Consider the following 17,755-nt stretch of genomic DNA (forward strand, 5'->3'; position numbering starts at 1 on the left):
GGACAGCCCAAAGAATGTCATGCAGCTGCGTCTCCGGCCCGCCTAGGACGAAAAGCCCATTTTCTGTCATGACTTTTTGTCATAGAAGTAGGAGCCCACCACATCTATGATGATATCGGGTTTTGTCATGATTATCATCATAGAAGTGTCATAAGTATGATTGAAAAAAAATTCGTTCGGCCCAAAATGTCACGGATGTGTCTCTTTTTTGTAGTGTAAGGCAGGGATACCTACTTCAGAGGATCCACTTCCACTACTACTCCCTCCTTCCATTTACTATACAGGGCCTAATGCGTTTGTCAAGGCTAACTTTGACCAAATGTTAGAGTAATAATATATGACATGCAACTTACACAAAGCATACGGTCAAATTCGTATGTGAAAGGAGCTTCCAATGATATAATTTTCACATTATACATCTCATGTACTCCCTCCGTCTAAGTGTGTAAGTCATCTTACGAAAACCAAATAATCCCAAAACACTTAGGCACAGTGCATTAACTTCTACCTCGTTTCTTGTTTTTTGACATATCAACCAATAAGATTCAAAATTGAATACCCTTTACATATGATTTACGGGTGATATGATCACCGGTTAAAATTTTTGAATCCTCCTTAGGTATCACACATGCCCCCACTTGTTCTCTCTCAATTTCATCTCGGGGTCCGTAGACCGATTGAAAGAGGACTAGGGTGGGTACAATATGTTTGTTTCGCTTATGAACATACAATATACTCCCTCTGATCCCCACAGACCCCCTCCCCCCGTGGGTCATTTATACCATAGAAACGGACCAAACCTTTATCTCCTTGCACGACACGCAATTGATCTCTCAACATTAATCGATCTCGTCAATATGGGTCGGGGCATGAACCGAATGGGATGTCAAAACTAAGACGCGAAGCGACACATAGTGGAGGCAAAGTGAAACTTTAAACGAAACGTTTGTTTGTGTGCATGTTGGAAAAATTACATCATTGGAAATACAAGCATGGTCTAGGCCCACATGCGAATGATACTTGGCGGGATGTTCAAATGGGGCATGCGGGAGGATGGACTCGACCGGAGGGCGACATGATCGATGGAGAAGAGGGTTGGAGAGGAATGAGAAATAAGCAAACGCCACATGATTATACTTGAATGGATCAAATAAAAAATAAGTTGTCTTGCTTGGCCTACATAGTGAAAGGCCTAATGTGCAATGCGGAGCACTAACGCTCGAATATGGCTGGGAAAATAGGGAAACCGGCATGTGGGGCACACCTGTCGGGACGACATAGCATAGACTAGTCCAATGGAGGAACTGTCGGAGTAATGGGCCACGGGTAGGCTAACCCGAGCCCCGGAACCTTTCAAGACATTGGGATCAGTAGCGCCGCTTAGGCAGAGTCCCAGGGACGACTCCAAGATATGCCGAGTCCCAGGGACGACTCCATTGTATGCCAATTCCAAGACGGCGACTCCAAGATAAGCCGAGTCCCAGACGGCGACTCCAAGATAAGCCGAGTCCCAGGCGGCGACTCCAAGATAAGCCGAGTCCCAGACGGCGACTCCAAGATAAGCCGAGTCCCAGACGGCGACTCCAAGATAAGCCGACTAATGGCCGACGACTTCCAGAGAGGCTGGCTATGGAAAGTCGGCCCCCGACTCCACCCTCGTCTCTAAGGGCGAGGCGGGGCACGGCCACGGCATGGACGTTCCCCCTGCTTACAAGGGGCCGGCATGGCTACAGTAAGCTGTACTGCCGAAGATCTCCGGCGAGGCACGTCACTGTTGCCATGCCTGCCCTGACCTCAGCCACAATGGGCAGCACACTGTGCCCACGACGCCTGCCTATACGACCGAAGGACGGTGGGGCCGCCTGTCAGTGGGTAGGCAGAAGACGGCACGAGCGCCCCAAAGACGGACCCGTGGGAGTCGGCCCCCTGGAGTCGGCCGACCCCTCCCATGGGCCCCGCATGCCATTAACCAGACAAGATGGGGAATGGCGACTGTGAACGCATGCCAGACAGCGGCACTGTTGCCACGCCCATATGACCAAGCCAGCGTAATCAGGAGTACCGCTATAGTATCAGGCCTGTCCGCGGGGCCCGCCAGTCGGTGGGCCCCAGTAGTCGGCAAAGAGGACGACAGCCTGAGAGACAGACGGCTGGGACCCGCGCCCAGCCGGATTACCATTGTACCCCTGGGGGTAGGCCTATATAAACCCCCCGGGAAGCCCATGCAAAGGGTTCGGACCCAGATAGGAAAAGACCTTAGATCACAGGAGGGAGAGAGCTAGCCTTGCCCTCTCCTACCTCCAGAAACAGCTCCAGGAGCACCATTGTAACCACTATGCCATAGTGACCATGCGGAGACCCCGCAGAGTAGCAGTAGGGGTGTTATCTCCTCGGAGAGCCCTGAAGCTGGGTAAGATCCGCCGGCGTGCATGTCTTCGCCTCATCCTGCTTCCGGGCACCGGCGACGTTCTACTCGCTCCCACCATGATAAGCCATCCTTTGGCATATGTCGTACCCAACCCCCGACATTTGGCGCCCACCGTGGGGCGAGGTGCACCATCGTACGGAGACCTGCTCTGGACGGGAACCCTTTTCCTCCCTGGCGAGTGCAGCCAGCCCGGCACGCCATATGGAGTTTGTGCCGACGCGCTGCGCGGCGCTGAGATAGCCTGCGCGGCCAGCAGCCTCGCCGAGCTTATCGGTGAGGTTCGCCTCTCCGACGAGCCTGCGTCTGACGCAGGCACGAGCGGCCCCGAGAGCCTCCTCGTGGGTCTCCTCAACCAACTCCACGTCGCCGGTGAGCCTGCCGTGGACCTGGAGTCCATAGGATCCACTGACCCGATGCTGGTCGACTCGGACACGGCGTCGCTCGACACATTTCCCACCAATGTGGTGGTCTATGACGAGCCACTCCCTTGTGAGGGGAGCGGTGGGAGCACCGTCACGGAGGTTCTCGTCCTCGATCACGGTGAGCGTTCTGATGAGGGAGCGCATGACCCGCCTGACGTGGCTCTGCGAGACCTCACTACGCCGATTCCGGGAGACGCCGACGCCGAGACGCTGGAGGCATGCCGCCTTCAGCTTATCGAGGGTGCAAAAAAGTTGGCAAGCATGAGGCGCTTGTCAGAAGCCTACCAGCGTGAGATGGATCGCGCCGTGGGCGGCTCACCAGCTCCGACAGGGCCTAGCCGCCTAGGCGCGGTCCGACAACGCGGCGTGGCAATCACCAATCTGTTCGGGGCTGATCGCCCTGTGTATGCCACACCTGCGGAGAACATCCGTGCCGCCCAGGCGGCGGCAGACGAGCTCGACAACTTCGAGGGCGAAGAGCGCCACATGATGATGGAGCGAGTTCAGCAGCTCCTCGACGCGGCTGCCACGCAGAACGAAGCCGGCTGCCGTGCAGAGGCGCCGCAGCGACAAAACGTTGACCCGCCACCCCGCCGAGACCACGGCGCGACATCCCGAACGCCGACTGGCGGGGCCTGCGGGAAGATGGACAAGGAGCCGGCTGCTAGCCACAGTCGGACTCACATTACCATCGAGCGCGACCAAGACGGCCGCCCCAAAGCGGTGGAACGGCGGGACGACTATCTACCTCCCCCTCCTCGTAGAGAAAGGCGAGTCTCCCCGCCGCCCGTGGAACATCCGACTCTCGGCGACCGTCTTGGCCACCGAGAGGGAGTCGGAGAGAACGATGCCCGCCATCGGATCGACCGACTCCACCGATCCCTGGCGCTGGAAGAAGAAGTCGTGTTGGGTCCTCCCTGTTTTGGACCCCGCATCCGAGATGAGCCCTTCCCCAAAGGGTTCACGCTCCCCCGAGACATGCCCAAATATACCGGCACCATGAAGCCGGAGGACTGGCTAATCGATTACTCCACAGCTGTCAATATAGTGAACGGCAAGAAGCGTGTTGCCATAAGATATGTCCCGCTCATGCTCTGGGGCTCGGCCCGGACATGGTTGAACAGTCTGAAGCCTCGCAGCATCAACAGCTGGGTCGACTTCACCGAGGCCTTCGTCTGCAACTTCACGAGCACGTACAAGCGACCTCCCAAGCCTCGCCAACTCTCCTTGTGCGTGCAAGGCCCCAACGAATCCACTCGCGACTATCTCACACGCTGGGGCAAGCTCCGGAACTCCTGCGAAGGCGTGCACGAGGTGCAGGCTATCGAGTACTTTACTGCCGGGTGCAGAGAGGGCACCCTCCTCAAGCAGAAGCTTCTCTGCGACGAGCCGGAGACCCTCGATGAACTGCTGATCACGGCAGACAAGTACGCCACGGCCGACTCCTCCATGAAGGCGGAGATTCAAGTCAGCGCGACTGGCAAAGTCACCCCTCAGGCTCCAAGGACTCCGGCTGGGGACACCAGTCGGCGGCAACAGCAGAACGACCACAAGCGCAAGGCCCCGCAGCCGGCTTCCAATAGCTGGCAAGTGGCGACAGTCGAAGACCAGCAGCCCGAGGGACCGCCTCCGGCAAAGCGGCAAAGGGGCGGCAAGTCCAACTGGTTGCCGGCTTTCTCCTACGAACAGACCTGGATGGCCCCTGCAAGTTCCACAGCGGCGCGAAGCCGTCAAACCACACCACCCGGAAATGCCACTGGCTGACCAGAATCGCCACGAGAGACGGCTTACTCCCTCCCCCGCCTGCTGGGCCGCCTCCGCCACAGCCGCTCCAGCAGCCGGCTGTCAGGCCAGTCGGTGCGGTACAAGACGAGTTCCCAGATGAGCACGGAGCCTATGTGGTGTTCACTAGTGTTGCAAACGATCGGCGCAGCAGGCGCCAACAGCAGCAAGAAGTGAATGCCGTCGCGTCAAGAACTCCAGAATTCATGCACTAGTCCGAAAGGCCCATCAGTTGGAGCAGAGCCGATCACCCGGAGGTGATGCCGAGTCCAGGCTCCTACGCCTTGGTCTTAGGAACCACGCTCGCCACAAACAGGCGGGCCGCTCGCTTCTCGCGAGTGCTGATAGACGGAGGCAGCAGTATCAACATCCTGTACAAGGATACGATGGAGAAGTTAGGAATCAAGCGAAGATATCTTCAAAGCAGCCGGACTGTGTTCCACGGCATTGTCCCTGGTCTTTCCTGCTCACCAATCGACAAGATTCTGATAGACGTCCTCTTTGGGGACAAAGATCATTTATGCCGAGAGCCAATTTGGTTTGAGGTGGTGGACCTTGAAAGCCCGTACCATGCATTGCTTGGCCGACCAGCGTTGGCCAAGTTCATGGAAGTCCCCCATTATTCCTACCTCAAGATGAAGATGCCGAGTTCCAAGGGAATCCTAACCGTAGCCGGCGACTACAGAAAGTCGTCTGCTTGCACGGCGAGAGCAGTCGGCTGGCCGAGTCCTTGGTGATCGCGGCTGAGAAACAGCTTCTTGATCGGGTCGTGGCGATGGCCGGCAAGCAGCCCGAGTTATCGCCCGACCCCAAGGAGTCGGAAGCAGAAGGATCATTCAAGCCGGCCAGAGAAACAAAGAAGATACCTTTGGACCCGGAGCACCCAGAGAGGTACGCTGTCATGGGTACAAACCTTGACAGCAAATAGGAAGGCGAGCTCGTCGATTTCCTCCGTGAGAATCGAGACATCTTCGCATGGTCCCCTAAAGACATGCCTGGTGTACCGACTGAATTTGCCGAGCACAAGTTACATGTCCGGTCTGATGTGAAACCCGTCAGGCAGCCCTTGCGCCGCCTGTCAGAAGAGAAGAGAAGAGTCATTGGAGAAGAAATAGCCCGGCTCCTGGCAGCCGGCTTCATCATGGAAGTGTTTTTTCTAGAGTGGCTAGCAAACCCAGTGCTGGTGCTGAAGAAGAACAAGCAGTGGCGGATGTGCATCGACTACACAAGCCTCAATAAAGCCTGCCCCAAGGACCCCTTTGCTCTGCCAAGAATTGATCAGGTGATAGACTCCACAGCCGGATGCGAGCTGTTGAGTTTTTTGGATGCATACTCTGGATATCACCAGATCAAATTGAACCCGGCTGACCGACTGAAGACCGCCTTCATCACGCCGTTTGGTGCCTTCTGCTACCTGACCATGACGTTCGGCTTGAGGAATGCCGGTGCCACCTTTCAGCGTTGCATGCAGAAGTGCCTCCTCAAGCAACTCGGCAGAAATGCCCACGTCTACGTGGATGATGTGGTGGTGAAGACGAAAAAACGTGGGACTCTGTTGGAAGACCTCAAGGAGACCTTCGAGAACCTGTGCCGATTCCAGATCAAGCTCAACCCCGAGAAGTGCGTGTCAGGACCCCGACTCGATGCCACATCGATCTAGCATGTAACACCTCATATCGCTTTGCGGCCTCACGCACGGTATCCCCACGGGTGTCGCCTTACCTTTGCCCGGGACCGTTTGCGCATTTTGGCACACGTATATGATGGTGTCGCTAGCATCCATATGATAAAGAGCCCGGGCTGACATGGCTAGTCGTAAACCCAAAGTGGCACTAACTTACAGGGACAGGCATCCATGACCCAGCATCGAACGTGTCGGTCATCAACGAGTGAATCCAGGCTGTAGCACTGGGCTAACAGGACTCCGGTGAACCGGGCTGTAGCGGGCTAGCAGGACTCCGGTATTCATCGCGTGACATTTCCCCGAAGGGACAGACACAGGATCGAAGAAGGACACATGCCGGCCTGCCTAAGTGTTCCGGAGCAGTAGCAAGCTACCAGGGCTCAGTGGAAGCACTAGGAGACATTTCCCGATAAGAGAGGCTACTAAGAATAAACAACTAGATAGTCAGATCCCACACATAGCAGTACACATTACACGTACGCATAACATGCAAGTATGTGCTGTACAACATGGCATCACAGCATAACTCAACAACTCATATAGATAAAGGCTCAGAAGAGCCGTCATAGCATATATTGCAAACAGGGGTCACAAGACCCATCATACAGAGCATACAAGCAACAAGCGGAAGCATTACATGTCTGGGTACAGACATCTACAAAAGAAAAAGGCTGAGGAGCCTGACTATCTACAACATCTGATCAAGATCGTAGCTGAGGTACTAGCTACTAGTCGAAGTCCACGAGAACACTAGTAAGACCGAAGTCTCCGCTGTAAAAACATAAATAAAGCAACATGAGTACAAAGGTACTCAGCAAGACTTACATCAGATCCTATCGTATATGCATTGGTATCAAGAGGGTAATGTGGGGTTTAGTTGCAGCAAGCCAGCTTTGACTCTGTGGCTATCCTATTCTACGACTACCAGAAACTCTGGAGGTGAAACAACGTACACGAGTCCACTAATCACCACACAACACACTACTATGGATTCGTCCCCGTCTCCCTACGAGAAGGCCATCCATAGCACTCACACTTGTCTTGAGCATTTTATAGTATCCACTTCAAGTTGTCTATGTACCATGTAAGCATCCAAGAAGTCCATAACCGCGGACCCAGCTATTCGAATAGATCATGTTAACCCTGCAGGGGTGTACTTCTTCACACACGCTCTCGCCACTTACCGCCATGTACACGTCATGTATCTCGGCAACCTTCAAGCGGAAGCCTGGCGAGGGTGTCGGCCACGACCTGACTAACCACACAAGACTCTAGTCCAGGTTTATCGCCTATTCGGGTTCCATCCGCAAGGAGATCCGGCCGGGGTGTCGCTTACGGCCCCAAACGATGTGTACAGGGTTCCCGAGCCCACCAACCGGGTGCCACTCGGTACACCAGGCCACGTGTGCCTAGTCTGTCCCAAGCCCACCCTGCCGGGTGCCACTTGGTAGAAAAATAGCACTACCTACAAACACCAGAAACTAGTTGCGACTCCTGGACAGAGATCAAGTTGGTTAATAAGTCGAGAGGGCTTGGAGCGCCCGGAGCCCAATGTGTGGTAGTATCGAGTCATTGGACAACATACACAGAACTCAGGGCTTAAGGACGGTTCCAGTGAGACAACCCACCATGTACTCCTACATGGCCTCTCACTGCTACCTTTACCAAATCGTGTTCACACACTTCACTCTCAGCATCAGAACATATCGTGACACTCCAATTCATTCCCAATGAATCAGACCTGACACAACTCTAAGCAATAGCAGGCATAGCATGGTAGGAACACATCAGTGGCTTCAATCAACTCCTACACATGCTAGTGGGTTTCAACTATTTACTGTGGCAATGACAGGTCATGCAGAGGAATGGGTTCAACTACCGCAGCACAAAGTAGCAGATGAATCGTTGTTGTCCTAATGCAATAACTGAGAGCAGGAGCGAGAGAGTAGGGTTTTATCGAAATGAACAAGGGGGTTTGCTTGCCTGGTAAAACAACAAGGAAGGCACTGCTTCACGGACAGGTACTCTGGAACGTCTCCGGAGTAGGACCTATCGAGAAGGACGGTGCCGGCAATCAAAACACAATCATATGCAACAATATGATGCATGAACATGGCATGTAGATGTGATGCTGTTGAGCTAATGCAACTAGTGTTCACTTGGTTTGAAGTCCATTTGAACCAAAGGTTCAAATGCATTTCTAAATTAAGTCTCTTATATATGCCATAATGTGTTTTCCCATATTCAGCATGTATAAGTTTGTTTTTCATGCATGAAACTAGTACAGATGGAAAGATGGCATTTTTCTGATAATTTTTCATATATAAATTATTTCAATCTGAGCTACGGTTGAATTGTTATGAATTTTTGAAGTTTAAAACATTTTCTGGATTTTCTGAATTATTTTAATTCCAGAAAATATATACTGCGCCAGCATGACGTCAGCACGACGTCAGCGGGTCAACGCGGCTGTCCAGGGTCAAACCTGACGTGTGGGTCCCACACGTCAGTGACACTGGGGTTAACCCCGAGTCAAACCCGGGCTGACTAGCTTTGACTAAACCCTGGGCCCACTGGTCAGCGTCAGTAGGTGAGGGATTAGTGACTAATTAGCTAAGCCACGTCAGCCCGCCGGAGTTCTGGCCGGCGGCGACCATTAGCGCGGTGGCGACTCGCCGGACTTGCGTTACAGACGGCGTTTGATCGCGCGAAGACCACCGGGGCGTAGCCCGTCTTCGTCCGCAACCAGGGGAGCTGGTTGGGGGGCTGCGGGGGCGCCGGAGCAAGCTTGCGGCGGCGGCCGGGGTTCGGGCGCGAGCGGGATCGGGCTGCGGGGCACGGGGAGGCCACCTGAGGGGCCCGGCGGCACCCTCGTGGCACCAGGAACGCGGAGGGAGGCTTGGTTTGGGCGGAGGCGGGCCGAGGCGGCGGCGGCGACATGGACGGCGGCGAGGGGCTTCGGCCGTGGTGGGGAGCGGCGCTACGGCACGGGAACGGGAGGGAGAAGAGAGGGGAACGATGGAGGAGCTCACTGGGAGGTCGAAGCGCAGCTCAGTGGGCCTGGGGACGACCTAGACGGCGCGAATCGAAGACGAGGTCACCGGCGGCCGAAGGTTGAAGAAGAGCTCGAAGTCGACGCTGCAGGGCTTCCGGCGGGGCGTGGTTCGGTGAGGGGGGTCGAGGACGACGTCGCGGAGCTCGTGGGCTCTACGGAGGGGCGAGGGGACGGCGGGGAGCGCGTCGGTGGCGAGCTGCGGCGGCGGCAGTGCTTCGGGTGGGAGGGAGAGAGAGCAGGGGAAGAGGAGGAGGGCGAGGGAGAGTGAGAGCGGTGCGGGGCAGCTGCGTGGCTTCGTCCGGGGCATCGAGGGCGAGAGAAGGAAGCAGGAGGTGGCCAGCAGGGGGGGAGGTGGCGCGCGCGCGTGCCGGCGAGCGTCGGGCACACGCCCTCGTCCTTCTGTCCGAGGAGAGGGACGACAGAAGGCAGCGGGGGTGGGCTGGGCCGCCAGCTGGAGATGGGCCAGGTAAGTGGCCCAGGTAAGTCTCTCTCCCCTTTTCTGTTTTCTTTTCTAATTTTCTGACATTTGTTTGATTTAATAACTATATTAAATCATTTAATTTTATTATGCCAATTTTTGTAGGGGCTAATGGTATTATTCCAGAGCTCTTGTATAATTGGCATAATTTTTGGACCATATTTCATATATATAGAAATATATTTCCAATGCAAATATTTATCGAATTAATCCAAATGGCCAAAATAATTATCCATGAGCTCCTAAAAATATTGTTTTGATTTTTATCTCTGTCCAATATTTTTAGAGGGCATCATGAGCATTTTCTTGGACCCTTTTGGAGAAATTTTTATTTAGGTCATTTCAAAAATGATTCTGAGGGTTCCACCAATCCTCATTTCAAATTTAAATGAAATTTAAATATGATGCACACATAGCTAGCTAGTCTGAGTCATACCAGACTAGGGATGTGACAACTCGCCCCCACTTGAAAGAATCTCGTCTCGAGATTCAGGGGTCGACGGAAAGAAAGCGGGGTACTCCAGTCGAAGACGATCTTCTCGCTCCCAAGTAGCCTCTCTCTCGGAATGATGAGACCACTGAACTTTGAGAAACTTGATGTTCTGACGTCGGGTGACACGCTCTGCTTGATCAAGAATGCGAACCGGGTACTCTCGGTATGTGAGGTTATCTTGGAGATCAAGCGTTTCGTGGTCCACTCCGCGGATAGGATCCGAGAAGCAACGCCTGAGTTGAGAGACGTGGAAGACATCATGAACTCGAGAAATATGTGGGGGTAGTTCCAATTGGTAGGCAACCTCTCCTCGTTTAGCGAGAATGCGAAAGGGACCAATGTAACGAGGAGCCAACTTGCCCTTGATACCAAAACGATGGGTACCCTTCAAAGGAGTAACCCGAAGGTAAGCTTGGTCGCCAATCTCATAAGTCATATCCTTATGATGACGATCGTACTGACTTTTCTGACGAGACTGGGCTGTTTTCAAATTCTCACGAATGATGCGAACTTGCTCTTCTGCCTCCTGGATCATATCCGGTCCAAAGAATTGTCTTTCACCGGTTTCTGACCAGTTCAAAGGTGTTCGGCATCTTCGTCCATAGAGAACCTCAAAAGGAGCTTGCTTGAGGCTGGATTGGTAGCTATTGTTATAGGCAAACTCGGCGAAAGGAAGACATTTCTCCCAATCCATACCGAAAGAGATAACGCAAGCTCTGAGCATGTCTTCGAGAATTTGATTGACCCGTTCCACCTGACCACTCGACTGAGGGTGGAAAGCGGTACTGAAGGAAAGATGGGTTCCCATGGCAGTTTGGAAACTCTCCCAGAAATGAGAAGTGAAAAGGCTGCCACGGTCTGAATTGATCTCTAGTGGAACACCATGGAGTGACACTATTCGAGAAATATATAAGTCAGCAAGCTGACTAGCAGTGATACTCTCTCGAACAGGGAGGAAGTGAGCCACTTTGGAAAGACGATCAACGACTACGAAGATAGCGTTATTCCCTCTCTTGGTCCTGGGAAAACCGGTGATGAAGTCCATACTAACTTTATCCCATTTCCATTCAGGAATAGCTAAAGGCTGAAGGGTGCCAGCAGGTCGTTGATGCTCTGCCTTAACGCGACGACAAATGTCACATTTAGCATTGAACTCAGCGATTTCTCTCTTCATCCTAGTCCACCAGAACCTCTGGCGTAGGTCCTGATACATCTTAGTACTACCGGGATGAATCGTGAGAGGAGATTCATGCGCCTCCTTAAGGATCAGTTGTCGCAGATGTTGATTCTTGGGAACCACCAAGCGATTCTCAAAGAAGACAACACCACGATCATCCATAGAGAAACATCCACCAACTCCCTTCTTAATGTTTCTCTTGATCCGAGAAATTCCTGTGTCTTGCTTTTGAGCAGTGATAATCCGATCTTCAAGATCAGGTTTCGCCACCAGGGTAGAAAGGAATCCGCGAGGAGCAATGTGAAGGTTAAGCTTACAGAATTCCTTATGGAGAAGTGGTTGGCCTTGCTGCAACATGAGATTGTTGCAATAGGATTTACGGCTTAGAGCATCAGCCATGACATTGGCTTTGCCTGGGGTGTAGGTAATCCCTAGATCATAATCTATGATCAACTCCAACCAACGTCTTTGCCTAAGGTTCAAATCCGGTTGGGTGAAGATATACTTGAGACTCTGGTGATCGGTGTAGATCTCGCAACGTTTACCAAGGAGGTAATGTCGCCAGGTCTTGAGTGCATAGACTACGGCTGCAAGCTCTAGATCATGTGTAGGATAATTCTCCTCATGTGGATGCAACTGTCGAGATGCATAGGCAATCACATGACGATCCTGCATAAGGATGCAACCTAGTCCCTGTCGTGAGGCGTCGCAGTAGATAATAAAGTCTTTAGTGAAATCCGGTGGCACAAGTATGGGAGCAGAAGTCAGGCGCCTTTTCAGTTCCTGAAAACTGTGTTCACACTGTGGGGACCACTCAAACTTTTTATCTTTCTTGAGAAGTTCCGTGAGGGGTTTGGCTACTTTGGAGAAGTTTTCAACAAAGCGGCGACAATAGCTGGCTAGACCAAGGAAACTCCTAACTTGTTTAACGGTCTCAGGTGGAGTCCAATCGAGAACGGCTTGAACTCTCTCGGGATTGACAGCAATGCCCTTACCAGAGATTACGTGGCCTAGGTAGGTCACTTCTGGCAACCAAAATTCACACTTGGAGAACTTGGCATAAAGGCGGTGTTCTCTGAGTTTTTCTAAAACAAGTCTAAGATGTTCGGCATGCTCTTCCTCGTTCTTCGAGTAAATAAGAATATCATCGAGGTAAACCACGACGAACTTATCTAAGTACTCCATGAAGATCGAGTTCATCAAGCGGGAGAATGTGGCTGGGGCGTTGGTTAGGCCGAAGGACATGACGGTGTACTCGTACTGGCCATAGCGAGTGACAAAAGCTGTCTTGGGAATGTCCCCGTTTCTGATTTTGATTTGGTGGTATCCTAACCTTAAATCCATCTTGGAGAAGACTGAGGATCCAGCGAGCTGATCATACAGGTCGTTGATCCTGGGGAGCGGATACTTGTTCTTTACCGTGACCAAATTAACGGGACGATAATCTACAACCATCCGGTCCGTACCATCCTTCTTCTTGACGAAAAGGATGGGGCAAGCCCAAGGAGAAGAACTAGGACGGATGAAACCCTTTTGCAAGGACTCATCGAGTTGTTTCTTAAGCTCGGCTAGTTCTAAGGGTGCCATCTTGTAAGGTCTCCGGGAGATTGGAGCTGTTCCTGGGATAAGATCTATGACAAACTCTACTTCTCTGTCAGGTGGAACACCTGGCAGTTCCTCTGGAAAGACATCCGGAAAGTCACGGACTACCGGGATATCTTCAAGGTCTGGAAGAGGGCTGGCATTAAGAGAATAGAGCTGACGCTTTGCAACTCTAGTGGAGACGGTGACTATCTTGCCAGATGGGTGTGTAAGCTGAACAGATCTTGTGTAGCAATCAATCTTGGCATGATGAGCTGTCATCCAGTCCATACCCAAGATGATGTTAATATCTGAGGACTTGAGGGCTACAAGCGATGCAAGGAATACAAGTCTATCAACAAGGATTTCATTACCATGGCTGATTCTGGTGGTCTGCCATCTAGACCCTGGGGTTTGGATTTCAAGCGGAGTTGGCATATCACAAAATGACATGTCGTGCAAACGAGCATAGCCTTCAGAAATGAAGGAGTGAGATGCTCCAGTATCGAATAGAACTGATGCTGGGTGACAATTGACAAGGAGTGTACCAAGAACGACATCCGGATCATCATGAGCGTCTTTAGCTGAGACGTGATGCACACGTCCACGTTCAGTGGAAACTGACTTGGCACTGATCATCTTGCGTGATGGCTTAACGCAGCCAACAGTCTTCTCGGGCTGGGGTGGAGCATAACTAGTCTGAGAGCAGTCACGTGCATAGTGTCCTGACTTCCCGCATGTGAAGCAAGTCCCTGAGGTTGGACGGGGACCCGCACTAACAAGCGGTCTACCAGTAGGCCTGGGTGGAACATACGACTGAGCTGGGGAAGGCACCACATAAGACGGCCTCGGTGTATAACCGGAAGGAAGAGCGGAGTTTGGAACCCAAATCCGGCGTTTCTGGGAACTAGAACCGGAGGAAGATCCCAAATCACGGGTGTGCTTACGAGACTCCTCGTAAGTGAGCTGAGCTGTCTCTGCATTGATGGCTTTGTTCACAAGAGCTTGGAATGTATCACAATGATGCAGGTGGAGATCACGACGCAACTTGGGGTTGAGACCCTTCCGGAACCTAGCCTGCTTCTTAGCATCCGTGGACACTTCTTCTGTGGCATAACGGGCAAGGTTCTCGAACTCTCTGCTATAAGCATCAACAGCCAACTTACTCTGGGTGAAACTACAGAACTCTTCTCTCTTGCGACCAAGGAGGGCTTGGGGAATGTGATGCTCGCGAAAAGCCTCAGTGAAATCCTTCCAGGTAGGAATCTGGCCAGCTGGAAGCATAGCCTCATAGTTCTGCCACCAAAGACTAGCAGGACCTTCCAGGTGATATGTGGCATAAGTGACCTTGTCATCTTCGGCTACGCTCGCGGAATGCAGCTTATGGGTGATGCTACGGAGCCAATCATCTGCATCGAGTGGCTCGATGGAATGATGAAAGGTAGGTGGGTGCAAGCGAATGAAGTCATGAATGATCACAGACTTGTTGGACTGATGTGCGGTGTTCTCCTCGATACGTGCCAACAAGTGGTTGGACTCACGCTTGTTCCTTTCCATCTCTAGCATGAACTCTGTCAACGAAGGCTGGTCGGGAGGATCCTCATCCCTACCATCTCCGTGGTTCTGGCTACGAGCAACGGAACTTCGCTTAGCCGATGACATCCTAAGAAACGAACCAAGGACGGAATCAGCATCAACTATGGACTGTAGAATGTAGGACAAGGAATTAATATCACTCGAACTCTTAGGGAAAATCCGGCAGCATAACGGCAGTAAAATGCTCAGAATGAGACATCCTACTAAAAATGGGGTAGTACAACAACTCAACATCACCACTCAAGGTTCTGGGATAGTACTAAACAGACTACACCGGAAGTACTCAAAACTGGGGTATGACTCTGATCAACCAATCCTATGGAACTACGGAGTAGTAACACGTGATCCTGATAGACGGAAAAGAAGCCTATTTCCTTAACCCCGTCGGAAAGATAGGATGACTCAGATCAGAAGGCCATGAGGTAAAGGAGTAAAAAGAGCCTTACGTTCCATCCCACAATCAATTCCCTTATATAACTAAAGAATTTCTAGACTCAACTTCGACCAGTATGGCTTGGTAATCCTACAGGCAGTCAGGCTCTGATACCAAAGCTGTCAGGACCCCGACTCGATGCCACATCGATCTAGCATGTAACACCTCATATCGCTTTGCGGCCTCACGCACGGTATCCCCACGGGTGTCGCCTTACCTTTGCCCGGGACCGTTTGCGCATTTTGGCACACGTATATGATGGTGTCGCTAGCATCCATATGATAAAGAGCCCGGGCTGACATGGCTAGTCGTAAACCCAAAGTGGCACTAACTTACAGGGACAGGCATCCATGACCCAGCATCGAACGTGTCGGTCATCAACGAGTGAATCCAGGCTGTAGCACTGGGCTAACAGGACTCCGGTGAACCGGGCTGTAGCGGGCTAGTAGGACTCCGGTATTCATCGCGTGACATTTCCCCGAAGGGACAGACACAGGATCGAAGAAGGACACATGCCGACCTGCCTAAGTGTTCCGGAGCAGTAGCAAGCTACCAGGGCTCAGTGGAAGCACTAGGAGACATTTCCCGGTAAGAGAGGCTACTAAGAATAAACAACTAGATAGTCAGATCCCACACATAGCAGTACACATTACACGTACGCATAACATGCAAGTATGTGCTGTACAACATGGCATCACAGCATAACTCAACAACTCATATAGATAAAGGCTCAGAAGAGCCGTCATAGCATATATTGCAAACAGGGGTCACAAGACCCATCATACAGAGCATACAAGCAACAAGCGGAAGCATTACATGTCTGGGTACAGACATCTACAAAAGAAAAAGGCTGAGGAGCCTGACTATCTACAACATCCGATCAAGATCGTAGCTGAGGTACTAGCTACTAGTCGAAGTCCACGAGAACACTAGTAAGACCGAAGTCTCCGCTGTAAAAACATAAATAAAGCAACATGAGTACAAAGGTACTCAGCAAGACTTACATCAGATCCTATCGTACATGCATTGGTATCAAGAGGGTAATGTGGGGTTTAGTTGCAGCAAGCCAGCTTTGACTCTGTGGCTATCCTATTCTACGACTACCAGAAACTCTGGAGGTGAAACAACGTACACGAGTCCACTAATCACCACACAACACACTACTATGGATTCGTCCCCGTCTCCCTACGAGAAGGCCATCCATAGCACTCACACTTGTCTTGAGCATTTTATAGTATCCACTTCAAGTTGTCTATGTACCATGTAAGCATCCAAGAAGTCCATAACCGCGGACCCGGCTATTCGAATAGATCATGTTAACCCTGCAGGGGTATACTTCTTCACACACGCTCTCGCCACTTACCGCCATGTACACGTCATGTATCTCGGCAACCTTCAAGCGGAAGCCTGGCGAGGGTGTCGGCCACGACCTGACTAACCACACAAGACTCTAGTCCAGGTTTATCGCCTATTCGGGTTCCATCCGCAAGGAGATCCGGCCGGGGTGTCGCTTACGGCCCCAAACGATGTGTACAGGGTTCCCGAGCCCACCAACCGGGTGCCACTCGGTACACCGGGCCACGTGTGCCTAGTCTTTCCCAAGCCCACCCTGCCGGGTGCCACTTGGTAGAAAAATAGCACTACCTACAAACACCAGAAACTAGTTGCGACTCCTAGACAGAGATCAAGTTGGTTAATAAGTCGAGAGGGCTTGGAGCGCCCGGAGCCCAATGTGTGGTAGTATCGAGTCATTGGACAACATACACAGAACTCAGGGCTTAAGGACGGTTCCAGTGAGACAACCCACCATGTACTCCTACATGGCCTCTCACCGCTACCTTTACCAAATCGTGTTCACACACTTCACTCTCAGCATCAGAACATATCGTGACACTCCAATTCATTCCCAATGAATCAGACCTGACACAACTCTAAGCAATAGCAGGCATAGCATGGTAGGAACACATCAGTGGCTTCAATCAACTCCTACACATGCTAGTGGGTTTCAACTATTTACTGTGGCAATGACAGGTCATGCAGAGGAATGGGTTCAACTACCGCAGCACAAAGTAGCAGATGAATCGTTGTTGTCCTAATGCAATAACTGAGAGCAGGAGCGAGAGAGTAGGGTTTTATCGAAATGAACAAGGGGATTTGCTTGCCTGGTAAAACAACAAGGAAGGCACTGCTTCACGGACAGGTACTCTGGAACGTCTCCGGAGTAGGACCTATCGAGAAGGACGGTGCCGGCAATCAAAACACAATCATATGCAACAATATGATGCATGAACATGGCATGTAGATGTGATGCTGTTCGAGCTAATGCATCTAGTAAACATTTGGTTTGAGTCCATTTGAACCAAAGGTTCAAATGCATTTCTAAATTAAGTCTCTTATATATGCCCTAATGTGTTTTCCCATATTCAGCATGTATAAGTTTGTTTTTCATGCATGAAACTAGTACAGATGGAAAGATGGCATTTTTCTGATAATTTTTCATATATAAATTATTTCAATCTGAGCTACGGTTGAATTTCTATGAATTTTTGAAGTTTAACTCAATTTCTGGAATTTTTTGATTAAATTTAAATCCAGAATTTATATACTGCGCCAGCATGACGTCAGC

Source organism: Triticum dicoccoides, chromosome 3B, assembly GCF_002162155.2.
Source record: "Triticum dicoccoides isolate Atlit2015 ecotype Zavitan chromosome 3B, WEW_v2.0, whole genome shotgun sequence".
In the NCBI taxonomy this organism is placed as follows: domain Eukaryota; kingdom Viridiplantae; phylum Streptophyta; class Magnoliopsida; order Poales; family Poaceae; genus Triticum; species Triticum dicoccoides.